The sequence below is a fragment of the Leptonychotes weddellii genome, chromosome 1, assembly GCF_054177405.1.
Source record: "Leptonychotes weddellii isolate Sample4059 chromosome 1, ASM5417740v2, whole genome shotgun sequence".
Classification (NCBI taxonomy): Eukaryota; Metazoa; Chordata; class Mammalia; order Carnivora; family Phocidae; genus Leptonychotes; species Leptonychotes weddellii.
In genome coordinates this window covers 109,584,513-109,598,652 of record NC_138369.1, presented here as the reverse complement: position 1 = coordinate 109,598,652, position 14,140 = coordinate 109,584,513, and the positions used below count along the sequence as shown (strand labels likewise).

Here is a 14,140-nt window from a genome sequence, read left to right as displayed (position 1 = left end):
AGGAAGAAGTTGCTGTGGCTGAGGTTGAAGAGGTTGCTGCCTGTGTTCTCCTCTAGGATCTTGATGGACTCCTGTCTCACCTTTAGGTCTTTCAACCATTTTGAGTCTATTTTTGTGTGTGGTGTAAGGAAATGGTCCAGTTTCATTCTTCTGCATGTGGCTGTCTAATTTTCCCAACACCATTTGTTGAAGGGACTGTCTTTTTTCCACTGGACATTCTTTCGGTTTCAGTAATTTTTAAGAAAGCAAAGGAGTTCTAAGACCAATAACTTTGATAACCACTATGTCAAAACACAGTTCAAACATGTTCAATACCAAACTCATCCTCTCCTTCTTCCCATCAAATCAGTTCCTTCTTTTGGCATGTCTGTTTTGTTAATGCTCAATTCCCTAGGTCACTAATACTTGAAACCTTAGAGCAGATATAATTTTTATTTCTTACGCCCATTTTTTGGTCTCTCTGTTTTGTCTTTGTATTTTGTTAGTTTATTTGATATATCTACTTACTAGATTCTAAGTTCCCTGAGGATAGAGTCCATATATTAATCATCATTTTTATTTCCCATAATACTGATCCCATACTCAAAAACAAAATCTATTAGTGGAATGATTCATAACTGGTTACTTGATAAAAATGATAGCAAATTGGTACTGACAATTTATTTAATATGCAAACACAATGTTACTTGCATAACCTAGAACATTTATATTATTTGCTGGAATTAATTCATTATTTAACACAAAATTATGAGTCAGTTCATGAGCCTCTGGTCATAATTAAATGCAACAATGTGATTTTAATTATCTTTGAATTAGCACCATTATAAAATACCAATATGTTAGGTAATGATAAACTATCAATATGTTAGCATATGAAGACCTCAAGTTTAGAGCCATGCAGAGGATGCACCAGATGGGAGGAGCTGCAACACTGCCTGATAGTGTAGATTTTGCATTAAGCTTCTTGCACCTAAATTTGTGTCCCCCATTAAAATAGCTATAAGTGATGAAACTGGGAAAATCATTAACAAAGACCCCAGTGCCAAGCCCTGCTTCATTCAAAGTGGAGACATTGCCAACCATATGAAAATGATACTTGAGGAGGGTGAGTCAAAATGTCATCACAGGAAACTAGGGGGGAATGTTTGACACTGTGGCTGCTGACTGGCATCTTCTCTTATGAGATAATGTGTGCTGTGGTGGAAGTTCTTTGCCCAGGAGTAGAGAAGCCAACAAATGCAGATATTTCAGAAAGGAATAATATGTGAAGACAAAGGTAAGAGTACTGTGCTGGTGATGAAGAAGCAGTAGGACCTTGATGGTAAATTATCTACTGTGGGTGTAGCTGAATGACATGCAAGATTCCCTCATTAGTTTTGTCTTTAAGGAATATAATTTTATTGACATTCTGAATGATTATATCACCTTGTAACACTGCCTCCAGACCACAGAAAGTTATATTTACTGGGAAAGTTATCCAGACCGCTAACACAACGAGGGGATCACTATTCCCTAATCATCTAAACTGATAGGTGAAACACCATTCCTTGAATTACAGTACTTTTAATAATTAATGGAAGATGAACACTGGAAAAAGTAAATAGTGAGTAATAAGGAGATTATATTATTCTCCTTATTTCTTTAAAAGATAACTACTTATTAAAAAGCAATAATAACAGAATTGTAAGGTAGAGTTTATAATATATGAAAAAGTAGAGAATTTGTGAATAACAGTACAATACATAAGATATAAGTTAATAAAATTCTACTATTGAGTGGGTATAACACTTTGGAAGTGGGAATTAGAAACTAGGAAGTGAGAAGCATCAAATGTGAATAAAGTGGAAGGGTCATGTGTTAAACAGAATTTTGACTCCCAATAGAGTTTAATAAGTTAGGGATAGGATATTGTTAATCCTACAGCAAATACTATATCAATTTTTCTTTAAAAAGAGCTGAGAAGCCAAGAAAATAAATAAAACAATATTAGAACATATTCAATTAGCCCAAAGTACTCAGGAAAGGAGCAACAAAAAACAAAAAATTAAGAAAAATGGAAAAGAAATAAGATGAAGATAGACTTAAATACAACAAATCTAATAATTATATAAAATGTAAACAGAGAGAGAGAAAGAACAGCAAACAGACTAAACAAGGGGTTGAGAAACTATGACTTGCTGATCAAATTTTGCCCATATAGCTTGTAAATATTAAATGAAAAGTAGCCTCTCTATTTACATATTGTCTGTAGCTGTTTTTGTGCTACAGTGCAAGGTTCAGTGGTTGTGACAGAGACCATATGACTCATGAAGCCTAAAATATTTACTATCTGGCCCTTGACAGAAAAAGTTTGCCTACCCTTGAACTAAATACTCCAATTGTACAGCAGATTTTACAAGACTAAAGTAAAAAGCCAGATCCAACCATACGCTAGCAAAATAATAATAATAATAATAATAATAATTAATGGCTTTTCTACTTTTGTCTCTAAACCATTTGCAAATTTAAGATTAGACTCTAAACACTGCAATTATCAACTATGCCTACAGTTAAAATTGATTGTGCTATTTTGACTACTTTTTTTTTTAATCAAGAATATCATGTTAACTTAGACCGGGCATCAGTTTGCTTTTAGCTAGTCAATTCCAACAATGTGAATTTTGAGGGAAAATAGGTTGAAATTATGAAAATGCAAGAAGATCTTCCTTTTTTTAGTCTATTAAATTCATACAGAAGTAAAGCAGTTTAACTTTCTAGACTAGAAAACCAAATCAGGGAGGAAAACACAAGTACTACTTTTATTTAAATTTAGTAATCTTTTGGAGATCTCTTAAGTACCAGTTTTTAATATGTAGTATAGAAACATTCCAGGTGGTTGAGAAACGAACCAATCATTGATTCTATCAACAAACATTTATTGTCTAGTATGTCCTAGGGACCAATAAAAAGTCACTACATAAAATATCTTAGTTACTTCAATAGAATGTGGCAGAAGTTAATTCTAGAAAAAGTAAATGGTCAATATTCTAGAGCATAGCAAAAGCTTGGGCCCAACTGTATTCATTTTTTCTATTACAAATAGAAATGTTATTAGCAGCAACATGACAGCATTCTTAAAAACAAATAGCTATTTTAGTACTCTTAAGGGCTTAGATAAAAATGAATGATTTCAGAATTTCTCAGTCGCTGAAGTATGGATAAATTATTATCAAAATAAGCAGTTAAATCAAATGTACTCAATTACATTACAAGTATAGATAAGACAATGTACAATTTAGAGTTCATTTTAACCATTATTCCTTCTACCCTAGAGAGATGGAAACAGTTTTCTGGTATTGAGACTAGGTCTTTGTTTCAGGCTATCCCTTCTCTTCTTGGTCCCTGTTTTTGTTAACTAAATTGCACTTTTCTTTTTACAATATTGTTTGCAGCAAACTGTGCTACCCCTCTGCAAGTACCTTAATCTTTAGATAGACAAGAATTTCTCATGTATATTGCTTCTTATTAGAATTCTTTCTTTTTCATTTTTCTTCCTTTTTCGTTTCTGTGCTATTAGACTGTTCTGCTCTTTTCTAATTCCCCTGAACCTTCTGTTCATACTACTGTTGCTTCCTTTAATGTCCCTGCTTACCCATATAGTTGTTGGCATGTCTCTATGCATAGGCCCTAAAACTTCATCTGAGTTTTTCTCTCTATGGTTGTTTTGTACTGATTATTTGAAAGATAGAATTATTTATCTGCCACTTAGAAAATCCCATCGTTCTGATTTGAAGAGAGAAGCTTCCAGGCTGTGTCATCAGAAAGGTACTTACTTGGTACAAGGGAGAAAACATACTGTTTCAGCAACATGCCCATTAGCCTTCATGATAAAGCATCTGTCACTTATCAAGGCCTCCCACTGAATCAGAGACCCTGCAAAATCGCCACCTCTATAAATCCATTTTTAATTCATACTTCTCGGGTAAATAAACATGTGATGTCAAAAGAAGATTCTTGAGAAACACTGAATGATTTCTAAAGAAAGATCCTTTGCCTTCTAATTCTAACTCATCATGAATAGATGAGTGTAGTCCAAAAAGTTCTGAGCATTTTTTTGAGTATAAGCTGGGCTAGCATTTCCTGGAATTGATCTTGATTGGAGGCATCTGGTTTATAATCTTAACATTACAAAGAGGCTCTGAGACTCCAACTTGAGCTGGCAAATGAGTTTCAGTGAGTCGTGTCTGGAAAAGCCTCTCCTTTTAGGACAACAAATTCTCAGGTTCTTTTAAAATTGAGTTGTCTTGTGAAAACTGGCACGGACATACTTCAGGGTTCCTTAAATTTCAAAATCCTAAGAACATGAGAGGTGATCTGAAAACAATTTTTGTCCATAGACTAAGAAAATTGATGAGAGTCACCATAAAATTCAGAAGTTTTCTAAAATAATTAATGGATCTTGGGTCATCATGGTATTTGGTCTTATTAAAAAACATTCTCATTAATCATGCTCCTGAAATTGACAAGTAGTGTTTATTCCATGAAAAGTCTCTTCTGCTCATTGCACATATTTTCTTATTGTTCAAATGAGTCATCTTCATAGGCCTGATGTGCTTCAAATATTTGTAGGACATTTCTATTTGATCCATTAGTTTTTTTTTCAGTGTTTTTTTTTCCAGAAGTGTACTATATGAAACTGATAGAAATGAAGTTGCCAAAGTCAAAAAAAAAAGGAGAGTCTTGGACCCCACTCACACTCATTCTCCCTTCATTTCCTGACCTACCCTGGAGGCACTTTAGCAGAACCCCCAACATCCTGCAAAGCTCAGATAGAAAATCAGATTGCTAATCCAAAGCAACAAGTCTCTTTGCACAGAGTCTTGTGCACAACCCCAATTCTCAGCCCTTTGTAAAATTACTGTGGTAGCCACATAATTTCATAACATTAACATTTAAGGTTTAGTAAAAATGCAGGAACTTTTACATTTTTAGGAAGTATTTGTACTTGTTCTACATGCTTTCCCAGTATTTTTCATATTTAAATTTTTATAATTTTTGTATCTCACAAATTGTATGCATTAATGTAGAAAGATCAGAGATTAGAGTACAGAAAAGGCAGAGAGAAAAATAACATCTAATATTTGCAGAACCTTTTTTGTAGACCTGCCTAGCTCTAAGTGTTTTTACATGTACTAATTCATTTAAATCTCTCAACAATTCTAGGAGGTTATTATTATTATCCCTAATTTATAGATGTGAGAACCAAAAAAGAGAGATGGTGAAAAACTTGCCCAGTGCTACAGAACTAAAAGAAAGCCTGGCATCTGACTTTTTGTGTACATAGCCTCATGCCATATTATTCTTTTCACTTGAAAACATATGTGCATGTTAATCCATATGCTGCTTAATGGTGATTCTACATGCATTCATAGAAGCCCTGTATAAATTAGAGTCACTTAAAGAGGAATCAACATGCATACTCATTCCCTCTCTCTTAATCTCTATGTGAACTTGATAAGCTGGACTACTTTGAAATTGGAAACTTTCACTCTGCTAAAGACAATGCCAAGAGAATAGAAGACAATTCACAGACTGGAAGAAAATACTTGCAAAAGGTATATATGATAAAGGATTTTTTTCCAAAATATATGAAGAACTCTTGAAACTCAACAATAAGAAATTAAACAACTCAATTAAAAAAAAATTGACCAAAAAGCCTAACAGACACTTCACCAAGAAGATATACAAGTGGCAAATAAGCCTATGAAAAGATACTCCACATCATATGCCATCAGGGAAATACAAATTAAAATAAGATATCACTACACACTTATTAAAATGGCCTATATCTGGATCACTAACACCAAACATGTCATTATATATTTTTCCATATTTATGAAATGTACAACACCAATTATGAATCCTAATGTACACTATTGACTTTAGGTGATAATGATTTGTTTATGTAGGTTATATTAGCTATATATTATAACCAAATAACAAGTGTACCAAGTGGGGGAATGTTGATAATGGAGGAGATTATGCATGTGTGGGGGCAAGGAGTATATGAGAAATCTCCCAATTTCACTCAATTTTGCTGTGAACCTAAAATGGCTCTAAAAAAAAATAAAATGTAATTTTGAAAATGTAACAAGATTTCTGCTTCCAATCATAGTGAAGTAGCAGGGTCTGTACTGAACTTCCTACTGGAAACAACTAGAAAACTGGACAAAATACATCAAACACCTGTTTTCAGATATTGGAAAATATAGTGTAAAACTGTGATCCCTGAAAAAAAGGGAAATGATAGAAATGAGCCTGATGAGCACTGTAGTTCTATCTTGCTCTAAATACTTTCCTCAAGCTCAGGAATAAGAAAAGGATATTGGCTTTCACCATTGTATTTAACAAAGAATAAAAAGGCATGTATTTTGGAAGAGAAGAGCTTAATTCATCTTTATTTATAGATGACAGGATCACTTATGTAGCAAATCCTAAAGAATCTTTTTGAAAAAAAACTCCAAATTATAAATGAGTTTAAGAAAGTTGCAGGATTAAACATCAATATACAAATACCAATTGTCCTATATTCTGCTGCAAAAAAATTGGAACTTGAAATTTAAAGCATGTCATTTTAAATATCATATTATACAAACCTATGATATATTTAGGGTTACATTTATCAAGATATGTGCAAGAGATCCCTGAGAGAAATTAATGACCTAAAAAAAATGGTAAGATATAGTGCATTTCATGAATTGGAAGTCTCAATAATGTTAATATGTCAATTCTCCCCAAATTTATCTATATATTCAAAGCAATACCAACCAAATCCCACTATTATTTTGAAAAAATTAACAAGTTATTCCTAATATTTAAAAAATACAAATTACCTAGAATACTCCAAAAAATTTTGAAAAAGAAAAGCAAAAAAAAAAAAATTCAAAACTGGTCAAAGAATTTTCATAGACATCTCTCCAAAGAAGATATACAAATGGTAAGCACACGCAATGGTGCCTGATATCACTGATCACTAGGGAAATGTAAACAAAAATGACAATGAGATACCACCTCACACATTAGGATGGCTACTATCGAGACAACAGAAAATAATAGGTATTGGTGAAGATGTGGAGAAACTGGAATCTTGTTCACTGTGGGTGAAAATGTAAAAATGATACAGCCACTGTGGAAAATGATATGGAGTTTCCTCAAAAGTATAAAATTACCATATGGAAAAGATGCTCAACATCACTCATCATCAGGGAAATGCAAATAAAAACTACAATGAGATGTCACCTCACACCTATCAGCATGGCTGAAATCTAAAAACACAAACACTGACAAGTGTTGGCAAGGATGTGGAGAAAAAGGCACCCTCAAGCACTGTTGGTGGGAAGGCAAACTGGTGCAGCTACCATGGAAAAGAGTATAGAGGTTCTTCAAAAAGTTAAAAATAGAACTAACCTATGATTCAGTTATCACACTACTGGGTATTTACCCCCAAAATATAAAAACACTAATTCAAAAGGATACATGCACCCTTATGTTTATAGCAGCATTATTTACAATAGCCAAATTATGAAAGCAGCCCAAGGGTCCATAGATAGATGAATGAATAAAGAAGATGTGGTATACATCTACAATGGAATGTTATTCAACTACAAAAAATGGATGAAATCTTGCCATTTGCAATAACATGGATGGAGCTAGAGAGTATTATGTTAAGCAAAATAAGTCAGTCAGAGAAAAACAAATACCACATGATTTCACTCATATGTGGAATTTAAGAAACAAAACAAATGAGCAAAAGAAAAAGAGAGAGAAAGAAATCAACAAACAGACTCTTAACTATAAAGAACAAACTGATGATTACCAGAGGGGATGTGGGTGGGGGAGGTGGGTGAAATAGGTGATGGGGATGAAGGAGGGCACTTGTTGTGATGGGCACTGGGTGAAATATGGAATTGTTGGACCACTACACTGTACGCCTGAAATTAATATAACACTGTAAGTTAACTACATTGGAATTAACATTAGAAAATAAAATAAAATTGCCATATGATCCAGCAATTCCATTTCTGGATATATACTCAAAATAATAGAAAGCAGGGTCTTGAAGAGCTATTTGTACACCCATGTTCATAGTAGCATTATTCACAATAGCTAAAATGTGGAAGCAACCTAAGTGTCTATGGATGAATGAATAAGCAGAATGTGGCGCATATATATATATACATATACAATGGAATCTTATTTAATCTTATAGACAAAGGAAATTCTGCAGTATGCTACCACATGGATAGACCTTAAGAACATTAGGCTAAGTGAAATAAACCAGTCACAAAAAGACAAGTATAGTAAGATTTCATTTATATGAGGTACTTAGAGTAGTCAAAATCATAGAGACAGAAAGTAGAATGATGGTTGGAAGGGACTGAGAGAAGGAGAAATGGAGTTATTGTTTGATGAATATAGAGTTTCAGTTTTGCAAGATGAAAAGAGTTCTGGAGATGGATGGTGGTGACAGTTTCATAATGATATGAATGTAGTTAATGCCACTGAACTGTACATTTAGACATGCTTAACATAGTAGGTTTTATGTTATGTGTATTTTATCACAATTAAACAATTAATACAATTCACCATATCAACAGTCTAAAGAAGAAAACTATATGATGATCTCAATAAATGTAGAAAAGCCAGTAAACAAAATTCAACATAAATTTCTGATAAAAACCTTCAGTACAGTAGGACTAGAAAGGGCTTCCTAGATTTGGTTAAAGAGCATCTACAAAAATCCTACAATTAATATTATTTGAAATGATGAAAAATTGTATGCTTTCTCCCTAAGACTCTGAAAAAGGCAAGGATGTTGACCCTCACCATTTGTATTCAACTTTATATTGGAGGGCACAGGCAGTGAAACTCCCTTGGATAACAATCAAAAGAATACTGCGTTACTATAAATTAATAGAGGAAAATAATTATTATTAAAAATGTTTGCTTAATCTCAAAGAAAGGAAGAACTGAGAGAAGCTTATCTCTGAATGGGAGTGGAGACAGTGGTTAGCAACATGCAGAAGAAACTGAATAAATGTTCAGTTGTTTTTTTCTTTTTATTCATTTGTTTTAAAACTAGGAGACACAATAGCTTGTTTTCATTCTGATGGTAAAATTCCAGTATTTAAAAATTAGTTAATGCAATGAGAAGAGGGAACCAAACCAAAATTCTTAGAGCAGGTGGAAGGAGATGCAATCCAGTGCACTCAGAAGGGTATTTGTTGGTGAGAAAGGCTCTTCTTCAGGATCTACTTACTCATTAGCACAGTAAGAAGTTTTAGGAGATCACGAATGGTTTTTGGTGCTCACAAAAAAAGTTGTCCTTAATCTTAAAATCTTGTAACAGTAATGTCCTGGTACCCAGGCAGAGATTGAGCAAGTTAGAAAACTAAAAACTATACAATAGACATTTCTGAGAATAGATTAGTGAGCATAATAGAGAAATATAGAATGCTGAGTAGGGTTGGGCATTCTTTTAAGATCAGAGATCATGCATATACAGAGCAATACCTTTTTGCTGGGCTGTGTGATTTATTTCCACCCCCCAAAATAGGTGGCTCAGTTCATGCAGTCAGTTGTGCTAGTCAGTTGCCATTCAAGGAAAGAGGAGAAAGGACAAAAAGAAATCTCTTGCTCTCCCCCTTGGCCTTGGTATCTCCTTCTCACTCATATATATATATCTATCTCCCTAAGTGAAAGGGATTTTTACTTTAAACTTCAGGATAATTTGAAATTTTTGTAATGAACGTTTCTTAAAAAAGTAAAATGGAGAAAAATGTGGTTCCATATTTGGTTCTTGAGAAGGTAGGGCAAAATTCCAGATACTCACAGCTATGCAACCTTGGACAAGATGCTTCACCTCTCTGAGCCTTTACTTTCCTCATCTGCAAAAAGAAAAAATAATAATCTAGCTTATAATGGTTTTGATGAAGATTTATTGAAATGATATATAAGAAGCAATTTAGAACAGTTATGGTATATAATATTTACTTTATTAATTGAAAGACAAATTCATCAATGAAAGTTATTAGCAAAAATTAAACCAAAATAAAATTTTCTTATATTGCCAAAATTTTTTAATATGATCCCAAAAGTGACCAGGAAGATATATATAATAAGTCTTCAAAAAAATTATATCCTTGGGAAATCATTCATTCATTTTTTCATGCAGTTATTCATGTATGTATTATACAAATATTTATCTAACATATACTCTATGCCCAGCACTTCCTCAGTGCCAGGATACAGTGGTGAACCAGGTTTCTGAAGCCCTTCAAGGAATCTGGCCTTTTTTTGACTTGACACTGAGTTTAGCTCCACATGACTCTTAAAGTTTCACATGCAGAGAATAAGTAATGAACCCAACTTCAGTTCTCAACTTGGCCCTTCCTTTAGGGAACTATCTTGGTTATTTTGATGACAGATAACTGCTAATTCACATTGACTTTTCTGCATGACTTATTTTCCTCTCTAATATAATCTGCCATTTGCCTGATAGTTCTTTAAAATTAACTTTTCTGACAAAGGAAATTATCCAACTTTTTTAAGTCTTGGTTTTCTCATTTGTAAAAAGGGGACCCTAGGGGACTTTTTTGTTTTATTGTCTTTTGTTTCTCAGAATCCAATGAGGTACTATAGTTGACCCTTGAACAACATGGGTTTGAACTGTGTGCGTGGGTCCACTTACACATGGCTATTTTTTGATCAAAACATTACAGTACTATAAATGTATTTTCCCTTCCTTCTGATTTTCTTAATAACATTTTCTTTTATCTTACTTATATACCTATTATAGTATATAATACATCTAACATACAAAGTATGTTCTAATTAACTTTATGTTATCAATAAGGCTTTCAGTCAACAGAGTATTTTTTCAGTATCCCATTTTATCTCGAATAATGGCTATTTAGCTAAGACTCCTTTTTTTATTATTTTCTTAGAGTTTTCTCGAGGATTTATAAGTTTAGCACAATTTGCATTCAAATAATATTATAATATTTCATATATAAGGGGCTTACAATAATATATTACCATCTCTCTCCTGCCCTTTGTGCTATTGTTTTCACACATTTCAGCTTTATGTATATTTTGAAAATCAAAATAAATTACTTGTGGTTTTGCTTTAGTCAATTAACTTTTATACAAATATTAAAATTATTTGTTATTCCTTTGTGTACATCCCAGTTTTCTTCTTGTATTGCAAAAATTTTCCTTTGACATTTCTCATAGTGTGAGTTTGTTGGCAAAAATTTCTCCTGATACTGTGTTTTTCTGAAAAAAAAAATTTAACTTTGGTTTTGGGCTATGTTTTCTTTGGATATAAAATTCTAGGTGTCCACTTCCCCCTGCCACCATCTTCAGCACTTTTAACAATGTTGTTTCTTTGTTTTCTGGCTTGCACAGTTTTTGAAGAAAAGTCTGCAGTTATTCTTATTTCTGATTCTGTACATTTGATATGCCTCTTTTCACCTGGCTGCTCTCAGTTATTTTCTTTATTAGTAGTAGTTTTCAATTTGATTATCTGTTCTGGCATGGAATTTGTGTATGTGTGTTCATTGAGTATCTTGGAAATGTGGTTTATAGTTTTCACCTTCTTTTCAGACCTAATTTCTTCAAATACTTTTCCTTCCTCACACCTTTCTTTCTTATAGGATTTTAATTAAATGTATGTTGCACCACTCAATGTTTCCTTCACACATCACTGAGGTTCTGGTAAATTCTTTTGCAGTCCTTATTTTCTTCTGCTTCATTTTGAATTGATCCTATTGTTATGTCTTCAAGTTCACTGATATCTTTTTCTGCAACACCTAATTTGCTCCTAATTACTTGCAATGAAATTGTCATCTTTACTATGTTGAACCTTCTAATTTATTTCCCTATTTAGGTCTTTGATTACCTTAATCAATATTATGTAATTTTCAGCATACACATCTTTCTAGATATTTGTTACCTATATACCTAAGTATATCATTTTGGGGGAGCTGTTGTAAATAGTATTTTTAAAACTGGTTTCCTTTTGTTCATTGCTAGGAAATATTATGATTGTTTTTTTTCATGTTGACCTTGTATCTTGTGACATTGGAAACTCATTTATTATTTCTAAGAATTGTGTTTTGTCTTGTTTTCCCATCCTTGGGATTCTATAAATAGATAAGCCTGTATTTGTGAATAGGGAGACTTACTTCTTTTCCAACCCATATGCCATTTATTTATTTTTCTTTTCTTATTGCACTGGCTGAGACTTCTTGTACAATGCTAAATAGAAATAGTGAGAGTATATAACCTTATCTTATTCTTTAAGGGAAGAAACATTAAAAGATCTTAAGGGAAGAGCAGTCAGTGTTTCACCATTAAGTATTTTGTTAGCTTTAGCTTTTTTGGACATGCTTTTATGAAATTTATAAAGTGTATTTCCATTCCTGGTTTTCTAAAAGTTAAATCATGAAGAGGTGTTGGATTTTGTTAAATGATTTTTCCCCATCTATTGATATAATCATGTAATTTCTTAATATAGTACCTTATCTTGATTGATTTTCAACATTGAAGGCCATCTTTACATTCACGAGATAAAACCCATTGAGCCTGATGTGATTCTTTTTTTTTTTTTTTTTTTTTTGAGCCTGATGTGATTCTTGGAGAATTTGTGTTTTATTTCAACCAGTGACCCAGAATACCATAGTATAGCATTTCTTCATGTTAATTTCTTAGCACAACATTTCCTGTGCCAGAATATGTACAAGTATTATATAAAGAGTATAATGTTGAAACCCAAACCTGCATGAGAGTTGACCTTCAGTTACCATTTCTCAAAATAAATGTTTTTATTTTTTATTTGGTTTCACTTAGACCCTAAGCCAAGATAGAGAAATTTCCTTATCTTCCTACTTTGTTGGCAAGTTAGATTTTGCTAGTCCAAGTTTTACTAAGGACAAAACTCACTGAAACTTTCACTTTAAATAAAGTACTCAGTTCTAGTTCTCACATTACCTGGATGAGACTTGTCTCCTCTTTGTTCATGGTTAACAAAACCCAAATCTCCTATCTAGAGGTTACAAAATTCCCCCAGGAGTTTTACAGCTGTAGGATCAATTTATTCCTCTGGATTTCAGCTATTTTGGGTTTTTAAAAATATTTGGTTTGTTTTGTTTATTCTTTAATTTCTTGAATTATTAGATTTTTGATGGTTTTATTTTATTTGTTTTTGAGTTGGGAATTTTCAGGATATTTAATGGCTACACATAGTCAAAAATAGGAGTCTACATTACTTTCATATTCATAAAAAAAACCAATAAAGTTGATTTGTTTATTATTCATGTTCAGGGTTTCATGCATTGGTGTGTCATTACTATCTTGCTTAGTTTTCTTTATTTGTTTTTGTTTATTATTTTTGAAAATAGTCAATGGAAACTTGCAGATATGTATGGCAAAAACAAATTCTTGTAGCAATACAAGGATAGGATGACAATTTGAGGTCATGGCTAACCAGCACAGAGACAATACAAGGTCAAATTAAATGTGGATGGCTCTTGTTTTAAAGAACCAGTTATCAAAGCCAATGAAATAAAAAAAAAATGGAAAGCAACAAAAAAAGTGTTAACCCAAATATTAATATGGTAAAAAATTTACAAGAAACCACAAGAGATTCCTGAAACCTCATGATGCTCCCTTTTGGTCTAGAAATGTCCACTGGGACTTGGCAATTTTCATGAATCTGACCTTTCTGTACCTCTTCATTTCTCTGAGACATACGCTTGTTTTCTGTCTCATGTCATTTCCTCAGGGTTCTGCTGTGTGTTAATGAGTTTTAATAAGATGGAAAAATCCATGCTATTGTGTTTGGGTAGCAAATGATTTACCCAGGAAATATTATGCCTTAACCTAATTAAAATGGTTTTCTCCACAAAGCCTTCGAGGGACAATGTTAAGTGTAAGATTTTCAGACATTGTGTCAGCTTCTTGGGGATCCATTTTTTATTGGGAATTTGCCATCCTTCAAATTTTACTATCACTGAATGGAAGATCAAGTTATGCTTCCACTCTGTAGCCTAAGCATCCAGTTGACTTATAACATTTTTAAGAAAGTGAAGAAAAGTTT

The 14,140-nt window shown here is 32.8% G+C and overlaps 1 pseudogene; it reads right to left on the bottom strand.

Annotated features, from left to right (window-relative positions):
- The window catches only part of LOC102747475 (calcineurin B homologous protein 3 pseudogene), a 57,461-nt pseudogene extending 45,572 nt beyond the window's left edge, over positions 1-11,889 (bottom strand).
- Positions 11,890-14,140: the final 2,251 nt, after the last annotated feature.